A 19,521-nucleotide genomic window follows, 5' to 3' on the forward strand; every position below is an offset into this window, starting at 1 on the left:
AGAACCAAAGATGAAGTACCTTTTCCAAGTTTAAACACAGGGCAAATACTCCCAAAATTTCAGTTATTTGATATCAGAAAATTTTTACATGAACAGTCAACATAACTATAGTAAAGTATCTCTGATAAGGGTCCAATGTTTAAGATCTATATAAAGAACAAATAAAATGAAGAGTTATTCCTCAATTGGGAAGGGGTTAAAGGATATGAACAAAAGCAGCTCTAAAGAACTAAAAAGTATTAACAGTCATATGAAAGACTGCTCCAAGTCTCTAATAAAAAAGAAATGCAACTAAAAACAACTGAGGTAACACCACATCTCATAACTAGTTAATTAATAAGAATGGCAAGCGATGGAAAGAGTCAGTGTTGGAGGCCCCATAGGAAGACATTGGTAGAGCTATGAATTGGTCTTACCATTATAGAAAGCATTATAAAATTATGCTAAATTTAAAAAAAGTTAAGTCACATTGTCCCACAGACTGCACTGCATAGCATATATGCTAATATGGTCAAAGATAGAAATGTCCCATATATATCAAAATGTTCTATGAAGTGGAGCATAGGAGATAGAGAGCCACCTCAAAACTTAGGTTCAAGTCCCACCTCTGACAAATATCATTTGACCCTTGCCAATTAACTTCTTAATTGCTACAGGAAACCGTCTCAAAGTTGCCCATCTGCAATGGCAAAGAGAATTCTTCATATGGAGTTCTGTACACTGACAGTCAGTGTACCAGTAAAGAAGTCCAAATCTTTTGTTCCTCTGAATAACATGGTCTTGCCTTCAGGTAGGGTCTCAGATTTGTTAATCTTGTCTCTAAAAGTACAGCTTTCTTTCCCTTCCTTCCCTCTCTGTGTGACATTCTTCTCTCCAGCCACCAGACAAGTGGCAAATTTTCCTAATCTCTCTGCTCCCAATGTACACCTCCCTGTAAAAGAAGATCCACTTAGATTTTAAAAAAAACCTTACCTTCCGTCTTTTGATTCCAAGTCAGAAGAGTGGTAAGGGCTAGGCAATGGGGATCAAGTGACTTGCCCAGGGTCTCATAGCTAGGAAGTGTCTGAGGCCAGATTTGAACCTAGGACTTCCCATCTCTAGGCCTGGCTCTCAATCCACTGAGCTACCCAGCTGCCCCCTCCACTTAGACTTTTGAAAAAAATGGCATCATTCCTGATAAGATGGTGAGTAGAGAGCCTTTCCACAAGCTACTTTCATCTACTCTTATATGAGGGAGCCAGCCTGAAACCTTAAACAGAGAGAGCAGAACTCTCTCTATATTCAACCAATAGTGGAATAAATGAAAACTGGCAGGAATCTATCAGTTCAGAAAGAATAAAAACGGCAGCTATGGACCACTTCCAGGACACACAACAGGAACCTGAAAACAATTAGGGCCAGTTGTCAACAGGTCAGTAAAAACACTTTGATTTCAGGAAGATAATTTTGCTTGAGAAGACCAAAATGGGTCATCTGCAGTCCAAAGATGGCTAAAACGAATATATCTCCAAATCAATGAAAGCTGGCCACTTACAGAAATAAGATGAATTTGAATTCTCTTTCAGGAGAAGAATATGCTTTGAGTAGTGCTTTCAATTCCCTTTTGATCCTAGATTTGGAAGGCTCCACATTCTAGTAAGAAAAATTGGTGTCATTGAGTATAGCTATCTCTAACCAAATCACTATTAATTCATGAAATAGAAAGAAAGGAATCTCCGTGGTTCTACCTCACATCCATCAGTTTGCCAAAGCTGACAACAAAAGGAAATTGATATTCAGTAGATGGTCTGGGGGAAAACAGGTGTGGAGCTATGAATTATCTCAACCATTCTGAAAAGCTATTTTTGCAGCAACCTTGCCCCCAAAGTTGCTAGACTGCACACACTGGGCAAATGGACTAAGGCCTATATATCTCAGAGATGAAAGACAGAGGTAAAATACATATGTGGGTATATTCAGGGCAGCTTTTTTTGTGTAAGCAAAGAACTAGAAATTGAGGTGATGATCATTATAGTAGTAGTCTCTCGGTAACCGAGGATGACGATTGTCTTTGTGTGCTTTCATCTGTGATGTAGATGAGTGTGCACAAAAAGACACTTGTGCGTGAAGGAGATTTAAGTGGAAAAGTCGGTACACAGAGACAGTCCCACTCTCTCGGCATTGGAAGCCTGGATCCAGTGGCAAGAAAAGTCGTTACACCTGGAGACTTCCTCAGCTGCATTGGATGGTCGTGTTGTCCTTTGTGCTCCAATACGCCCTAAGCACTCCACAGTGCTTTGCTGCGTCACCATCTCAGCCGTTGAACCTTCTTACTGGTTTCTTCCGTCTGTTCGGCTGAAGCAGTCTTCACATGCTGGGTGAGCAAAGCCCTGGTTCACCAGGGGTCGACGACCCAATGGCTACCCTCACAAGGTTTAGCCGGCCTGTCGAAGCCATTGTCCGGGGTGTGGCCACTGCCGCATGCTAGCAGCTACTGGGAGCCACAGGTGAGAGCTGAGTGTCAGGTGAGGGTCAGAGGCTGGAGAAGTGCCCTAAGAGGGCACGACAAGCGCTCCATACCAGAGATACTACCCCTCCCTGAGTACCCCGTACACCCCAGATGATCATTAAGGGGGCAATGATTGAATGAATGATAGTACATGAAATTAAATAGAATTCTATTGCTCTCAAAGAAACAATCAAGTAAGGCTCTTTCAGTAAAATCTTGGACAATGTTTATAAAGTGAACAGAACCAAGAGAACTATTTATAAAATAGTGACTTTATATAAACAACTATGAAAGACTTGAGAACTAATCAATGCAATGACTAACTAGGATTTCAAAGGGCTTGTGGTGAAGGACACTACTCACTTTTGAACAGAAAATGGATGGATACAAGGTAGAGAATGAGACATACATATATCTATATATGTGTGTATGCATGTGTGTTTATATACATATATAGATATGTATATCCAAATCAAATAAAGGGAACAGAGGAGTCAGGGAGTAGGAGGGAGAGAAAATATTTTTGCTTATTGAAAAGAAATTAAGAGAACTGGTTGGATTAGACAATCTCCCAAATCCCTTGCAGCTCTGCCATTCTGTATTCTGAAGCCCCTTCCAGCTCGCCCACTCACTGGTCCTAAATGTCATAGTTTGTTTATACCTGCTATATGTCTGACTCCTTAGCATATTTGTTTTTCCTCAGAGCCAGCACAATTATCAGTTGCCTTCCTGTTGCTTCTGCATATTTGGGAAATGTTGACTCAGAAAAGGACCTTAAATAAAACCAAACCTTTCAGCCCTAATTGGTGTTTGCATAAAAAGCCTTGCAAAGAGCTAATGGAAAGGAATAAGTGAGAGAGAAAGCACATACCCAGAAGGAAGGAGAAATGGACATAGCTTGGTATACGGCTGCTGTTAGAAATGAACATGGGAATTTACTTCACTTAAAAAGCCATTCAAACATTTCTAGTTCTGAACTTCCCATCATATGCTAACCTTGGGGTTAAGGGTTCCTTGATGTTTTGCAAATGGCTTATTAAAAAAAAGAAAAAAGCTCATAAAAATGGGCTAGACCTGACCTAGATCTGACAGAACAGTTAAATAATTTTGGTATAAAGGAAAAAAAGCCAGATTTTTCTCCTCAAAATCTTTATTAGCTTGAAAGCACAATAAAAAACCCTCTTTGGGTATTTTCTTTTCTTTTCTGAATACCTAGGTCAAAACCCATCCAGACCCATAGCCTGAGATTTGCAAAAGAACTTAGAAATCATTTGGAACCTTTTTTGGGTCATGAACTTCTGTGGCAATCTTCTTGTTTAAAGCCCATAGCCCCCCTCTCAGAATCATGGTTTTAAATAATTGAAGGAAATGCTGGTTTGGGGTGCAAGGCTAATGAAATTTCATGTCAGTTTTCCCATTCAATTTCACAAATCCTATGAAATCTCTCCATGGATTCCATGGTGATCTGGGGACCCACGTTAAGAATCCCTCGTTAAAAGTCAAATTCAAATGTACCCAATCCTAGAAAGGATTCACTGGTTCCCCTCAATTTGTAATAACCAAGTTCATGAATCTTATATAGCATATGACTTGAACGTCCTCAATACACTTAGCACAAATTAGTGTGCATTACATTTATTTGTGTTGCTGGCTTATCCTTTTCCTAGAGCGGGGAGTGCCATGAGAATAACGAATATTTCTTATCTAAACCTTTCTTAGTGCTCTGCACACAGAAAGTGCTTAATAACTTTGTTAGATGAATGAAAAATTTCCTATCTCATTATTTCACCTGAGAAAAGGTTGGATTTTTTTCCCCCAAGAGAATTTTCCTTGAAAAAAAGCTAAGGGATAAGTAAAACAAAACTCAGAAATTCCAAAAAACTAGAACTGGCTAATTTTTGATCACACAGATAACTCAATGGGCTGGCCTAATGGACATGATTCCATGGTTTATAGGGCAACAAAACCCTGTTCTTCATTTTCTTTTATCTCATCTCTGTCTTAGTTGAGCACCAAACCCAAAGCATTCAGGTTCCCTGCGAAATGTATTTAGAATTTTATTAAAGGCAAGCCCGGCAAAAGATAAGTTGCATGAAATATAAATTAGTATGCTTGAAGTAAAAAGCTTGTGTGTAAGAAATGACTTCAAGAACATTACTGAAATGATGTATGATAATAACCCAGACATTTAGAGTGCTTTGAAGCTTATGAAGTGCTTCTCATAACTTTGTGAGGTAGGGTATTATTATCTCCATTTTACAGCGGGGGAAATGGACTACCTCAACATTCAGGCTTCGAAAGGGGCAGCAAGAGATATATGGGAGCGATCCTGAGAGAGATCATTCTCTAAAGGTTACAATACCAGGGTTACATATACCAGGTGACCTTTTGTCAACTTGAATTCTGGGAACCCCAAGTTTGCCCCTATTTCCTTGGGAAAATACCTTAAGGAGAGTCCCAGACTAACCTTGTTTCAGACTGAACAATAGACCTTAAAATACTTAATGATTCCAGCTTAGGTGGGACTAGTATATAGAATCAAATGTTAAGTACCATTTTGGTCTTAGAAATTTCTCCCATTGTATCAGAGTCCTCTCCCAGGTAGCCCAACCCTTGACTGGATCCTTTCCTTTTGTAACCATTGTAAAGCATCAGCCTCTCCCTGATATTCCAGACCTGGACTCCTCATTTCCTTGTAGCCATTGAAAAGCCAGTCAATCATACTTCCCTGTCCCGAGTTCCCCAAAAGGTATACAAGATCCCTATGTTCTACTTTTCTTTGGAAAATCATCAAGCATGGTGATCCTCTCAGAGACACTGTCTCCAGAGTCCCCAGGGTTTGACTCTGTGTGGTATTTAGCACTTGGCTCTGTGTAACAGCTGATATTCAAGGACCTGGCTCTTTCCTGATTAAAGATTTGGTGTTACTGACTACTTTAGTGGTTCTGTATTTTTCCAGGTTGACAATTTGTTACTGGAAAAGTGAAGTCAAATGACTGTTTGCCATCCCTGTGATTTCCCAGATCAAAACATGGCCACAACTGCCCTACATATACTCTCTCTCCCTAGATGAATGTAAGCTTCACAAGGATAGGGACTAACTCACTTTTCTATGTTCTCCTTCGCATTTAGCCAAGGGCCTGGGACATAGTAGCCTCTGAATAAATGCCTTGTCTTTCATTCTGGGCTAAGAGGCAGTGTAGTATATTGAACAGAGTGCCAGATTTGTTGTGGTTGAGTACTTTTTAAACAGTGACTCAAACACTAGGTGAATGACACTGAGAAAGTAGTTAAATTTCTCTGGGCCTCAAGTTCCTCATTTGTAAACATGAGGGGGTGGACTCAATGATCTCTGAGGTCTCTTCTAATTCTAAACCTCTGATCCAATGCCCATTCCCAACCATATGCTCAACAAGAAGTCTTTGGTATCTCCTAAGATCTCTTAGCAGGGCTAAAAAGGAAACATCTCACAGGAAGGGTAGAAGAGACTCCAAAAGATATCCTAAGGCAAGGCACTGAGCAAACTGAGTTCAGCACTGGCCAACTGGGAGCTGAAGGCTGTTTTAGGGATAGCAATCAGAAGCAGCTAGAGAGGAGGGGGACAAGATAACCCAGAGTTCAAGAAAATCAAAAGCATGGACAAATTCATCAATCAGCGTCTTACTAAGTGGCCACTGTAGAAAGAAATGCTCACAGCATCATCAGCTTCTAAGTCCCACGCGCAAAGCCAAACAGCTACTGGAGTCCACTAAGTAGGATAGAGAGATGATTTTCTTGAGGTACAGGACGAGAACACTGAACTGGTGTGGTAGGCCTGGGAGAAGTTGAACAAATAACTTAACCATCTCTGGACCTTGGTTTCTTCCATTTTCCCCAGCCATAAAAGGGGATGACAATCTCCTTCCCCCAGGACTGTTGAGATCAAATGAGATTCAGTAAATAAACCACTTTGTAAGCCTCAATATAAATTTGAGCTTTTCTCATCATCATCTTCATTATTGTTCACAATCTGAACCTCTCTCGGGCTTTGTTTTCATTCTTAGCCACATTCACAACTCTTCCCCATTCACTATCATCTCAAAACTTAATTAACATGCCATTTAACTTCTTTTCAAAGCTATTAAGGAATGAATTAACCATGCTGAGATCTGCCACCATTTCTCTACAACTGGAAAGAATAGTACCTTATAACGAGCTCCTTTGGATAATATCCCTAGTTTCCAATCCATATCAATGAGTCTCCTCTACACTTTCTCTCTCTCTCTCTCTCTCTCTCTCTCTCTCTCTCTCTCTCTCTCTCTCTCTCTCTCTCTCTCTCTCTCTCTCTCTCTCTCTCTCTCTCTCTCTCTCTCTCTCTCTCTCTCTCTCTCTCTCTCTCTCTCTCTCTCTCTCTCAAAATTTTCAAGAAATACATCTTTTTATTTGAATTGGGGCTGGGAGGCAGCTTGGCCAAGGGACAGAGAGAAATCCTCAGGGTCAAAAAGACCCAAGTTCAAATACTTCCACTGATACATACAAGCTGTATGACTGTGGTTAAGTCACTTAGCTCCCCACTCCATCAATAACCCAGACAGTTCTCCAAAACTATAAAATGCAAAGCAGGTACCCATCTGTGCTGATAGGGGAACTGACTATGCCAGTGAAATCACCCATCCAAATCCAATAAAAAGGCTAAACAATAAAATTGGAAAAGTCTAAAATCAAGTAATCAACTACTGATTTTTCCAAAGAAACCTCACTGATTGATGGCCAGTTGCTTTGGTGTCTACAACAAAACAGAGGGAAATGAAATCAAATTTCTGCCCCCCCCCCAGACATGAAATGGTACCCTCACCAGAAGTCAGACAACAAGCTCTTCTTGGTCAGCATCTACTACATTGCAGGCACTGTGCTAGACTACAGGAACCTGAAGACAATCCAATAGTCCTGGCTCTCAAGGAGTTTACAACCATATCAATTATACATTATCATTTCTCCTAATTGATAAGCATATTGGAAATGGCTCCTCCTCTTGGGTCAAGCTATTTCTGCTCTTGCCAGGAGCCCAAGGGTGAGGAAGGTGAGTGCCTTCCATGGTGCCAAAGTCTCAGTTTGAGAGAAGAGTCCAAGCCATGAGTATCACTGAAATCATTTCCAGAGCCTAGTCTCTGTCCTTTGGAAAGTGGCATTTTTCCACATCCTTTCTATTTAGAAGCTGTTGCTGTTTCTACATCATGTGCTCTCTTTTCTTTCTTGGGCTTTCCATTGCTATGGAGATTTGAAAGAAAACAGGCACATTATGACAGAAAAATGTGTCTGATCCTCTCTATGCAAAGGGAAAGAGGGGATCTTATTGTTTGAATGGAATTGCGTAGAAATGGAAGGGATTTTTAGCCCATAAAGCTTTCTGTGAATCCCTAGGGGTATTTTATGTTTGAAAAAGAGAAATAAAAGGTTGTATATCCAATGCATTTGGGGGGCATTCAATACATAGTAAAAATCATAATCTCTCCAGGCCTGTTATTATATGAAGCTAGAATGATCACTGTCAACTTCCACCAGGCACACTTTAGGTTCAAGAAAAAGAAAGTTGCATCTGAGAAGGAGATTATGTTGTTTTCTCTTTGAAGAGCCCTATCTGCGCGCAGAATCAAAGCCAGAGGAGAGAATTGTTTCCTGAAAAAGACATTTTGCACAAAGGCTCATTTATAATGGCCGAGCTCTGTATCATCATGCCCATCAAATGACTAAATATGCTGCTTGGCTACAGCTCAAAGAAAGGGACACATGTTCGAAAATGAAATAATCTCTGTCACTCTCAGAACTCTATTCTCAGCCTGATAGAGTACTTTCCTGTAAGCTCAGTAAATTTCCTGAGTTTCAGAAATGGAGAAGAGGCTCTCATCACAGTCAAAAAGGTTGCCTAGGTGATGGGTTTGGATGAGAAGTATTGCAAAGCACCAAATAGTCACCATTTCCAATGGAAGAAAGGCTTTTTATGACTTAGACACATCTCTCTTGAGATGACTGTTGAGAGGTCTCTTGGGAATGGAATTTGGAGAAAAGGGGGTACAAGTATTAGCACCCTGGATAGTGATAACGGTGACAACATCAGGGTATATAGGCAAGTCTGGCTATCAAGGACCTACTTCAGATATATTAGAGGAAAACTTTCCTTAAGGCGATTCTTAACTAGCAGAAACTTCAGCAGGGAAAAGGCTATAGCCTGATTTTCTAAATTCGCTCTCCCCACCCTAGGGATTTTTAACGTGTGTGTGTTCAGAGTCCCTTCAGTTGTCTGGAGAAGCCTTTGGACACCTCCTCAAAATATAACTCTGGTTTCTGAAGGACCTGATGTAGAAGGAAGTGAGCAGGGAGGAGGAGAATAATTGACATAGAAATCACAAAATTATAAAGATAAACAATGATGGAAGATTTGGGCAACTGATCAGGGCAATCACATTTTCACAAAACAAAAATGAAGCATGCTCCCCACCTGTTGACAGGCAAGTAAGGAAGAATTTACTACTTTGATCCTCACAAAAACCAGGAGAGGTTAATGCTATTATTTTCTCATTTTATAATTGGAGAAAGTGAGGCAAATGGCGGTTGAGTGACTTACCCAGAGTCACTTACCTACTAAGTGTCTAAGGTCTGATTTGAACTCAAAGAGAATGGACTCTGGATACAGAATAGGACACACGTTGTCAGTCATGGCCAATAGGAGAATTCTTTTGGCTTGTCCAGACATATGTGGTACCAAAATTTTGTTTTTCCTTCCTTCTCCTCAGAATGGGGACTAGTGATACGGGTGGTAGAAGAAAAAAAAAAGAAGAAAAAGGAGGATATCTCAGACATTTTTTAAATGTACTAACTAGACAGAATCACAGAAGCCAGAAAATTGTATAAATCACATGTTAAATTTAGCGTTTTCTTAAAAGGAAAAATTAGCTAGATATAGCCAGCATTTCCAGAGTACTTTAAGATTTACAAAATTATGTACATACATGTAAAATCTAATATCATCCTCACAACAATTCTATTAGTTTGGCACTATTATTGTTCCCATTTTCCAGAAGAGAAACTGAGGACAAGAAAGATTAAGTGACATGCCAGGGTCATACAATTTGTTAATGGCATCTAAAACAGGATTTCAACTCAGGTCTTCCCTACTCGAGGACCAACACTCTCTCTACCATGCGACCTAGATGCCTGCAAACCTAATAGAGGTTTGGGAATTTCATATAGAATCCAAGGTGGTAAAATAGATAGAATAAGAGCTTAGAGTAAAGAAGACCCAGGTTCAAATTTTACCTCAAATACTTACTAACCATGTGACTCTGGGTAAGTCATTTAACCTCTACTTTTGCCTTAGTTTCCTCAGCTGTGAAATAGAGATAACAACAGCACTTACCTCTCAGAGTTTGTGTGAAGTTCAAATAATATCTATAAAACACTGAACACAGTGCCTGGCACATAGTAAGTACTATATAAATTTTAGCTATTGTTATTATTTATTTTCTCTTCTACTTTGCCTATGGCAATGCTCATTTTATTTAGTGTTTCTTAAATTCAGCTTAAAAATGTTTTTAAAGAACTAAAACTAAAACAACTGCTGGTTGGTGATGAGGTGACACTTCCCACCCAAAAAGGGTACATAAAAGCCGGGAAATACTTTGTGCCCATCCTCCTTAAAGGAGAGGAAGATGAAATTGTCTTATTCCTACCCATGTCACTTTCTGTGTTACTACCACATATACCCCTCAAAAGTCAGGCTTCTTAGTGATTGGGTATACAGAGCTACAACTTCAAGAGAGCTAAGAACCAGCAACAGAGTGCCTCTCCATTGAAGCAGAGCAAACAAACTGGAGTATGTGAATAAAATGGAAAGTTCTGCTGTACTATGAAATGATTAATACAAAGGATTCAGGGAAGCCTATGGAAATCTGATGAAGCAACACTAATGAATGCCCAGGAAAGGAAGTTGAATTTTGAGTCAATGAAGAAGAGATCATGACATAACCTCCCTTAAAATAAGAGTGGAGTGGGGGCAGCTGGGTAGCTCAGTGGATTGAGAGCTAGCCCTAGAGACGGGAGGTCCTAGGTTCAAATCCAGCCTCAGACACTTCCCAGCTGTGTGACCCTGGGCAAGTCACTTGACCCCCATTGCCTAGCCCTTACCACTCTTCTGCCTTGGAGCCAATACACAGTATTGACTCCAAGACAGAAGGTAAGGGTTTAAAAAAAATAAGAGTGGAGCATATATCAGATATGGTTTCCCATGTTTCTACATCCTCATTTTCTTTGTCACAAGGGACATTTCAATTACACGGTATGTAGGTGGATGGGATAGAAGGGGAACATGGGAAAGGATCAAGAAAGGGTTATGAGATAAAAAAGAAAAGCAGCAATGAAACAGATTTTTAAACACTAAGAAACTCCAGAATGACTCAAAAGAGAAATAATAAAATTGACATGAGAAGAATAAAAATTAAAATTGATAGCAGAGTGGAAATCCAAGCTTTCAAAGAAGAAATGGATTTGGAGAGCATCTTGGAAAAGATCTTCACAATAATACTCTGAACACAAGAATGGCAGATATGGGATTCCTCTGAATTACAGACCTGGAGGTAAACCGGTGAAGCCAGCCCAAAGGTCAACAGTGTTGACTAGTACATGAGATCTATACATGTCAAAGTGATTGACCCTGAGAATAGTCTGTGCTGAGTTGACAGGTATCTCCCATATCTATTGGCTTCTCTCTCTTTTCATGTGGCCAAACCCTGAAGCAGACTCTCATCACCTCAAACGTGAGCTACTATGTGAGCCTCCTAATCAGTTCCTTTGCCTCTTGTCTTTCCCCACTCCATTCCATCCTCCACACAACTGCAAAATAGGTATTCTTAAAGTATAGAGCTGATTGTTACTTTCCTGTTCAAGAAAATCTGATTCTCAATTTCTTATAGGATAAAATATCAAGTTCTCTAGGAGACGTCCAAAGTCCTTTATAATCTGGCTTCAATCTACATGTCCAGCCTGATTTAATGTTCATTCTCTCCCATGATATTCCCTCTCCTACCTCAATTCTTAGAAGAAGAGCTCACATGGAAGGCTATCAATATAATCTTTTTGAAACTTTTACTTTTTGTTTAGTAACTACCTTGTGACAGAAGGAAAAGGGCTAGGCAATGGGGGTTAAGTGACTTGCCCAGGGTCATCTAGCTAGGAAGTGTCTGAAGCCAGATATGAACCAGGTCCTCCCAATTCAAGGTCTTGTGCTCTATCCATTGAGCCACCTATCTTACCCCATCAATATAAACAATCACAGGTCACGAGTGAAGTGGTAGGTAGAGAAAGAGCTGGGTTCAAATCCTGCCTCAGACAATTACTTCCTGTGTATCCCTGGCTATGTCACCACTTAACTCTCTTGGTCTCAATTTTCTCATCTGTAAATTGGGGATAATGATAGTACCTGCTACACAGGACTGTTGTGAGAATCAGATTAAACAATATTAGTATAGATCTCTGCAAACCATGAAGCACTGTTTAAATGTGAACTGTTATATAATATCAGGGTCAGAAAGAATATAGGAGGTTCCATCTAATCCAACTTGACCAAAAGTCATTCTCATCGATGCCTAGTATACACCAATGGATTGTAGGGTCCTAGCTCTCTAGATGAAAGAAGGGACTTTGGAAACCATCAAGTCTAAACCCTTTGCTTTACAAAAGAAGCAACTGAGACAATAAGTTTTGAGGAAGAATTTGCACTCGTGTCCTCTGTGTCTATTTCAGCAAATAGAATACTCACAACATAGTTGTGGTTTGGTTTTGTCTTTCCCCTCAGAAACCAACCTAGTTTTATCCATTTTACTTTGATTTCTTTTATTTTTTCATCATAATTACTGTTCCTATAGTCTCCCTTGTTCTCCTTCCAAATCACTGCCTTCCCAACTTTTGAATATCCCTCAATTGCCACATGGGGAGAGCAGAACAATTTTTCTCACCAAAGAGAAAGAAATGAGAAATTGTTTGTTGACAAATGCTCAAAAAACGCATTCCATTTCCTTTGTATAGAAATGTTTGGGATCTATTTGGGAAGACTATGTTTCTTGCTAGGGCCACGTCTTGACTAGGTTTACTAAGATGTCAGTTCCCTCAAGGTGAAGAGTGTGGGCATTGTTTGACAGGAGACAATTTAAGTGGAAAGAAAGAGGGGCTATCGCTGGTCCTCCAAAGCCAGAGGATCATGAGCCCAAGGGCTATGATTGCCTTCAGTTCCTTTTGGTCAGGGAATAATGAGCTCAAAGATTCGGAGCCAGGACACTGCCCAGCTGCTTGGTGTATTCAACAGCCCCAAACAGGGCACCCTCCCTTACTAGGGGCTCTGACATAATGACCCTCAGGTATTCCCTTTCCAAAGCCAACACCTCAATTAAGGACACTGTCTAAATCAGAAGTTGCAACATGAAAGGCTTGCTAAGCCCCAGTTCCCTTTGCCAATTGCCCATATGTGAAAACGGAGCATCTTTTATGTACTATGGCCTGACACTGTAATGGAACAATTAGCTTTGCGAAGGGAACTGTGAACAAATGATTCGAGATTTCCAAGCGATCGTTCCCTTCCGCAAATGTTAGTTGGCCCGGGAGAAAATGATACATCCAATGTGATAGGAAGGAAAAATGAAGAAGAATCCACTGCCATTGTTCCAGCAGAATCAAGCAGCCTCTCGGCACTGTTGTTTAAATATGGCTTAAAGAGCTTCATGCCATGTCTCTTCTTGGACTATGTACAACCAGCAGGTCAGCTGATACTGTTGATGGCATTTGTGTTTTTGTTCTCCCAAAATGGAATCCTGCATTCTTCTGGCTCTGGGTTCTGAGGGTAGGAAGGAGCTCCAGGCCCAGTCCATCTTGGCTTCTTGGCTCTCTAGGGAAGCTCTGAATATATATATGGGACCCCTCCCCTTGGCAAGCTTGGGAAAATTCTACAGCAGGTACTGAACTGGGTAAAGCCAAGGCTTCCTCTTGAAATAATAAAAGCTGTCCTGAGGAGAACAGTGTTAGTGTTTACAAAGCGCTTCTTGGGAACTGGCACATTTGGGCAGGACAGCAAAGAGCTCTGGTTCTAGAGTCAGAGTTTGTTGTTTAGTAAGTTGCAATTGTGGCTGACGCTTCTTGATTCCAATTCAGGATTTTCTTGGCAAAGGCACTAGAGTGATGTGCCATTTCCTTTGCTCGCTCATTTAAAGCTGGGATGATATTGAGGCAAAAGGGGTGAAGTGACTTGCCATGGTCGTACACTGAGACTGGATTTGAACTCAAAAGACTCATTTTCCTGACTCCAGGCCTGGCACTATATCTACTGTACCAGATTGAGACGATGATCTGGGATTGAATCTTACCTCAAATTTACATGAGCTATGCTACCTTGGGCTCAGGCCAGCTATGTCTCCCTGGGCCTCAGTTTCCCCTTCCATAAAATGAGAGCGTTAATAGCCTTGGAAAACCCTTACAACTCTAGATTTAGGATCCTTATGTGTGACTTTTGGCAAATCATTTCCCTTCCTTTGGCCTCGGTTTTTCTTCTGTGAAATGAGAGGTATCTGAGGTCATTTCTCACTATGGATTAATGAAGCCTTGAATACTGTTTGTGAGGGGCTATGCAATGACCTGAACAGGGTCACAGAGCCATTTAGTATAAGAGACTAGAATCTGAACCCAGGTATCTCCCGACAGCAAATCCAAGAAGCTCTCTACAGATTCACTAAACCAAAAGAAAGAAAGTTTATTGGTACCATACAAGTAACATCCCTGCCTCTTTTTAATTTTTTTATTACTATGTCATGTTTTAGATGCTCTTTTTTATAAATAAATGCCGCCATGCCCCATCTCCAGTCATCTCTTACGACAGAGAGGGAGGGGAAAAAAGCAGTTGAGCAAAATTGACCAATCGCTTATCTACCGATATCAACAACACACCTAGATGGATACAAGGAGAGCACTCACTGCGTGTCCAACATTATATATTATTATTGTCCCTAGTTTACAGTTAAGTAACTTGCAGAGTCACATAGCAAGTGTCTGAGGCCAAATTTGAACACAAGTCTTTCTAATTTCTAGTCTCGTGTACATAGGTCTTCTTGAGTAACAGCTTTAATCCCAGGGCTCCGTCCACTGTGGTACCTAGATGCCAATGCAGCCCTAGGGACTCATATGCAATATTCCTCACCTCTAATGCCATGCCATGCCATCCTCTCCCCCGTCCCCCTGCAAAGAAGGAAAGGAGACTTGTCCTTCTCTCTAACAAATATGAGACATAAAGACCTTGGTGCAGTTTCCTTACTTCTGTATGTGTGGTAGATCATTGGGGTTTCAAAATCACAAATTCCAATAACGGAGCTAGCTTGAATCTGCTAAATACAAGAAAATTTAGGGAGTAATTTGAACTGTAGCTGGGGGGAGGTGGGGGGGTGAGTCTTTGGTCTTGATGTACTCACTGAAGCAGTAAGGAGTTTCGATATTTGTGACTTTCATCCCACTTTACTAAACTTTAAACAAAGGCCTAATGGCATCGGTTGTCATTTCTTTGAAATAGGCAAGAGAATTACAGCGCCCAATTATACTTTGTAGAGCAGAGCGATTGCTTAGAATCTATTATCTCAGTCAATATTGACCAGCAACACTTGCCTGCACCAGAAGACAATTCAAAATGTTCTGTCAATGAGGGCATTTACATGAGGCGATAAAAGGATGCAGTGAGTGTCATTCTCTTTCCATTCAATAAGGATGTCTGAGATTCTTCCGACCTGGCCTACTTGTCCTTTCAAAAATCAAAACCAAATGAGGTTTCCAGCTACCTGCCAGAAAGGATCCTTTGGGGGTCCCGCTCTGGAGACCACCGTGAAGCTCATTACAGTTAGTAATGACATGGAAAGTCTTGGTTTTAAATATCTGATCCATAGCTATTGTCTCGATAGTGTTCAATGGAACCTCAGGGAAGAAAAAGAGGGGGTGGGGGATGGTGAGGTGGGCATCAGGGGAGGTGCAGCTCTGCTCAGAAATGCTGGCCTATTATAGGCCCTTTTCAATTCCCAGGATCTCAGAGGCCAGCTAGCTCTGCCAGTACCTGGTTACAAATACCACAGGTTCCCAACAAGTGGGCATCCAGTCGCTGCTAAAACCCTGGGAGTGGAGGAAGATGGCACGACTGCCCAAGAAAACCCACTCCACCTCAAGGTGACTTTCATTTACAGTGAACCTCTCCTTCATTCTCTTCCCCTCCCACCCTATTGTTCCTAATTTAGTTCTCTAGTGCCAAAGAGAGCAAGTCCCCATGGCAATCTATCTTCTGAATACCTGAAGAAAGCTGTACAAGATGATCCCAAGTTTTGCATTTTCTCTGATAAACATCCCCAGGCTCTTTAATGTAGAATTTGTGTGATGCCCTTCCCATCTCTTAATCACTCTGGCTGCACCCTTCCATCCAGTTGGTCAATGCCTTCCTTCAAACTGGGACTTCCAGAACTGAACCCAACATTCCAGAGACTATCTGACCAGAAGCAAATAGAGTGAGATCAGCCACTTCCCACATTCCCACGCGTGCATCTCTTAAGGCAACTAGAGCTATCATTAGCTTTGTGGGCTGCCTCTTCCCCAGATCTTTTCCCACAAACACCATTTAGCCAGGCATACATCCCCCTTCAGGTACTTGTGCATTGTGTTGTCAGGAAAAGGATACAGCTTTGAAAGGGAAGAAGAAGAAGGAGGGGAAGGTGGAGGAGAGAACTCCAGCCCCTTACTGGACATCGTCAAGTAATGCCAAGTGCCCACTTGCTGCAGGGGAGGTCTCTTGCAACGCTGAGCTTTGGTGCTTTGTTCCGGTGATATTCCCCACTCAGTGAAGCCCCCAGAAGTAGTTAGTGGTCCCCAAACTTAGCTCCAAGTGCCCTTCTTTCTGTGTCTCATTCTTCTACCCTCAAACCTGCAGCTACAAGCAAGAATCAGTCTCTCTGTCTCTCTCTCCTCTCTTCCTCCTCCTCATCCAGGAAGCACTCTTTCCAGGCTTTCATGGAATACTTAATTCTCCCTGGTAACCTGAAGAGTACAGCCAACTAGCTGCATTTGCCCCAGTGCTTTCCCTTTATCCTCTAGTCTGGAGATGAACCTAAATTTTGTGCCTACAGGGCTGTTTCTTGACATTAGCAGAGCCACAGAGACAGCCCATAGCCCTGTGGGCTAACCTAAACCCTAATATTTCCCTTACCTTCCATATTTGCTTGAAGTCCGACCTCTTAATTCTTTGTCTTCTTTTGGTAGTTTAGCTAGTTCTTGGGGCTAAGTGTTGGAGAACAGTGCCCTTTGCCATATCTACCATACTTTGGGCCCTCTAACTTGGCTAGCTTTACAGCTGCCTTTAATTAGTAATAAGTGTATTCTTCCTCTCCCCTAGCACAGACATAGGCAATTAGGAGTTAATCCAGAAGCAGGAATCTCATTATTCCTTCAGATTGATGGCCATCACCCTCCTTTTCCCGCCTTCTCTCTCTGTGGGTCTCTATCCAAACTCATCCCTCCCCACACCACTAAGTCCTCTTTTCTTCTGTGGGTGTTTTAATTGACAAAATTGTTATGGAGAGAGATCGCCACTTCTACACCAGCCACCCAAGTTTGGTAGTACACTTACCAGGTGGAAAGTGGCCGATCTCCACCACATGGCGCAACTAGCCAGCTGGTATTATCTATATTTCGTGCAAAGCTCCAAATAGCCATGTCGAGGCTTCATGAATAAAATGTGAGCAGAAGCCTAGATGGATGGCCAGTATAATAAGTCCCTTTTAGCCTTGGAGTTCCTTAACTGAAATTAAGGGGAGAAAATAACAGCACTTCGTAGGTTCTATTTCTGGTGCCTCTAATAATTCTTTCCTTAATATAGTACAAGCACATGAATTATCAATGAAAGAATTAGTCACAGTTTGTTGCACTTGTCTCATTGTATAAATGCAAAATGGCCTTTGTACTAAAATTTTCACAAAAGGGAAAAAGAAATTTTGTGAGTTACCAAGGCTATATATTGTTTGAAAAGATGCTGGCAGATAATGAGAGGAAAAAAAACAAACACTGACAGCCTGTTCTTTGAGTCACCCTGGATTCCTGAGACTTGCCTTACAGACATTCCAGCTCCCACTAGGCAGGGAGTCGGGGTGAAACAGCAGTTGGGGTGGGGCTAATTAAAACAAGTCAGTGGAGTCTCCTTTCTCAAGTGCTTGTTGGCCTTACTAACACTGAGGCAAGTCAGTAAAGTAGAAAGAATTCTGTATTTGCAGGTTTGGAACCTGGGCCCATATTTTGTCCTGGTTGTTTCTTGTCTGGGTGAGCTAGAACACATTTTAGCCTCTTTCCACGACTCAGTTTCCTGATCTATAAAATGGGAGTGGGGTGAATTCATTGACTTCTGATATCCCCTCCAATTCTAAATTCATGATCCTAGTGTGCAAAAATTATGTCTCTGAGGCCCTTGTAGTTCTAACAACTGAATAAAACTCTGACATTAAAATGCCAATGAAAGCAACTGAGTTCAAATTCTTTTTCCTCCTCCCTCATCTCTCTCTCTCCTCAATCCCTTTCTCCTTCTCATCTCTCATCTCCTTCCTCCCCTTCCCTTCTTTCTCCCTCTTTTCTTCCCTCCAACTGTCTTTCTATCTCTCATAGATCTAGATCTGTGAGGCCATAGAGTCTGACCCCTCATTTTACAGAGGAAGAAACTGAGGTCCAGGGAAGGCAAGACTTTTGGTTAAGATTACACAGTTACTCAGTGTAAAGGATTCAAACTCAGATCCTCTTGACTCCAGATTCAAAGGATGACAAGAAGAAAGAAGGAGCTGATCTTGCTGACCTGGAACAGACTAGGCCCAGAATTTTATCTCCAAATAGGAAGTCATCTTCTGCATTCAGTCTACTACAATTTTCATATGACCAGCTGGGCCAGCAGCTGTGACCGTTCTTGAAGGAGAAGGAGCAGAGAGATGGTTGTTGGACTTGAGAAAGCTTAGCTGACCATTTAAGAGTTAGCTATTATTTGCAAGGAATCATGCAGAAAATGCTTCAATATGTCACATCTGTTCATTCACCTAGGCAAAGCCATGCACATGCTGGTTTATCAATGCAAATCCATCTTGCCATCTAAATGCTTCTTCCTTTGCCTGTATATCATTTGTGCTCTCTGGATGCTACTAGACCCTGTCATACACATGTAACCTAAGTCTCACAATCAAGACATCTGATCACAGAAGCACAGATTTGGGACTTGAAGGGACCCGAAAGCCCATCTGGTCCAACTACCTCTTTAGACAAAGGAGGATGCTGAGGCCCAGAGACTTTAAGGCACTTGCCTAAGGTCACTTAGGTACTGAGTAGCATAGTTGGAATTCCAACTCAGGTCTGCTACTGACCCAAAATTCAATTCAGTATTCTTATTACCTGGGGTAGGCAGCAAAGATCATTTACAACTCAATAAAGTCTTCACTCTTGGTCTCTCTTACACACACACGCATACAGTAAATCTAGCTGACTGTCTAGCTTGAGCCCAGTTTTGGCATGGTCTGCTATATACACAAATCTGAAGCTTGTTATGTTGGGCTCAGAATGCCATGGCCCAAAAACCAAACAGTGAGTAAAGCCTTTGACATATAATAACAATTATTAATATAATAATTATAACATATAAATATAAAATATGACATATAATAATTATAACATCAGGGAAATTCCAAGTTCAAGTCAAGCTTTTGGTTAACACTCACAACCACAGCTCATGAGTTCCCACTAAGAATTCTTTCATCAGACCAATCAGAGAATTATTAGTTCAAAGTAAAAAAAGCATTTACCTAAAATAGAAGGTAAGATTTTTTAAAGTTCTATTCCAAATAACAAACTCAAAGAAAATGAAGTCACTCATCCAAAAGGCAAACCATTCATATGAGACTGAGATGGAGGGGCAGGAAGGTGAAAGCATATTGGCCTTACCTTCAGGAGATGCCCAGGTTAGAAATCTG

At 41.2% G+C, this 19,521-nt stretch overlaps 1 pseudogene; it reads left to right on the forward strand.

The window, feature by feature from the left end:
• The first annotated feature begins 13,098 nt into the window (after window positions 1–13,098).
• LOC100029894 (RNA-binding protein FXR2-like) overlaps window positions 13,099–19,521 on the forward strand; it is a 78,048-nt pseudogene continuing 71,625 nt past the window's right edge.

Source organism: Monodelphis domestica, chromosome X (assembly GCF_027887165.1).
Source record: "Monodelphis domestica isolate mMonDom1 chromosome X, mMonDom1.pri, whole genome shotgun sequence".
Lineage (NCBI taxonomy): Eukaryota > Metazoa > Chordata > Mammalia > Didelphimorphia > Didelphidae > Monodelphis > Monodelphis domestica.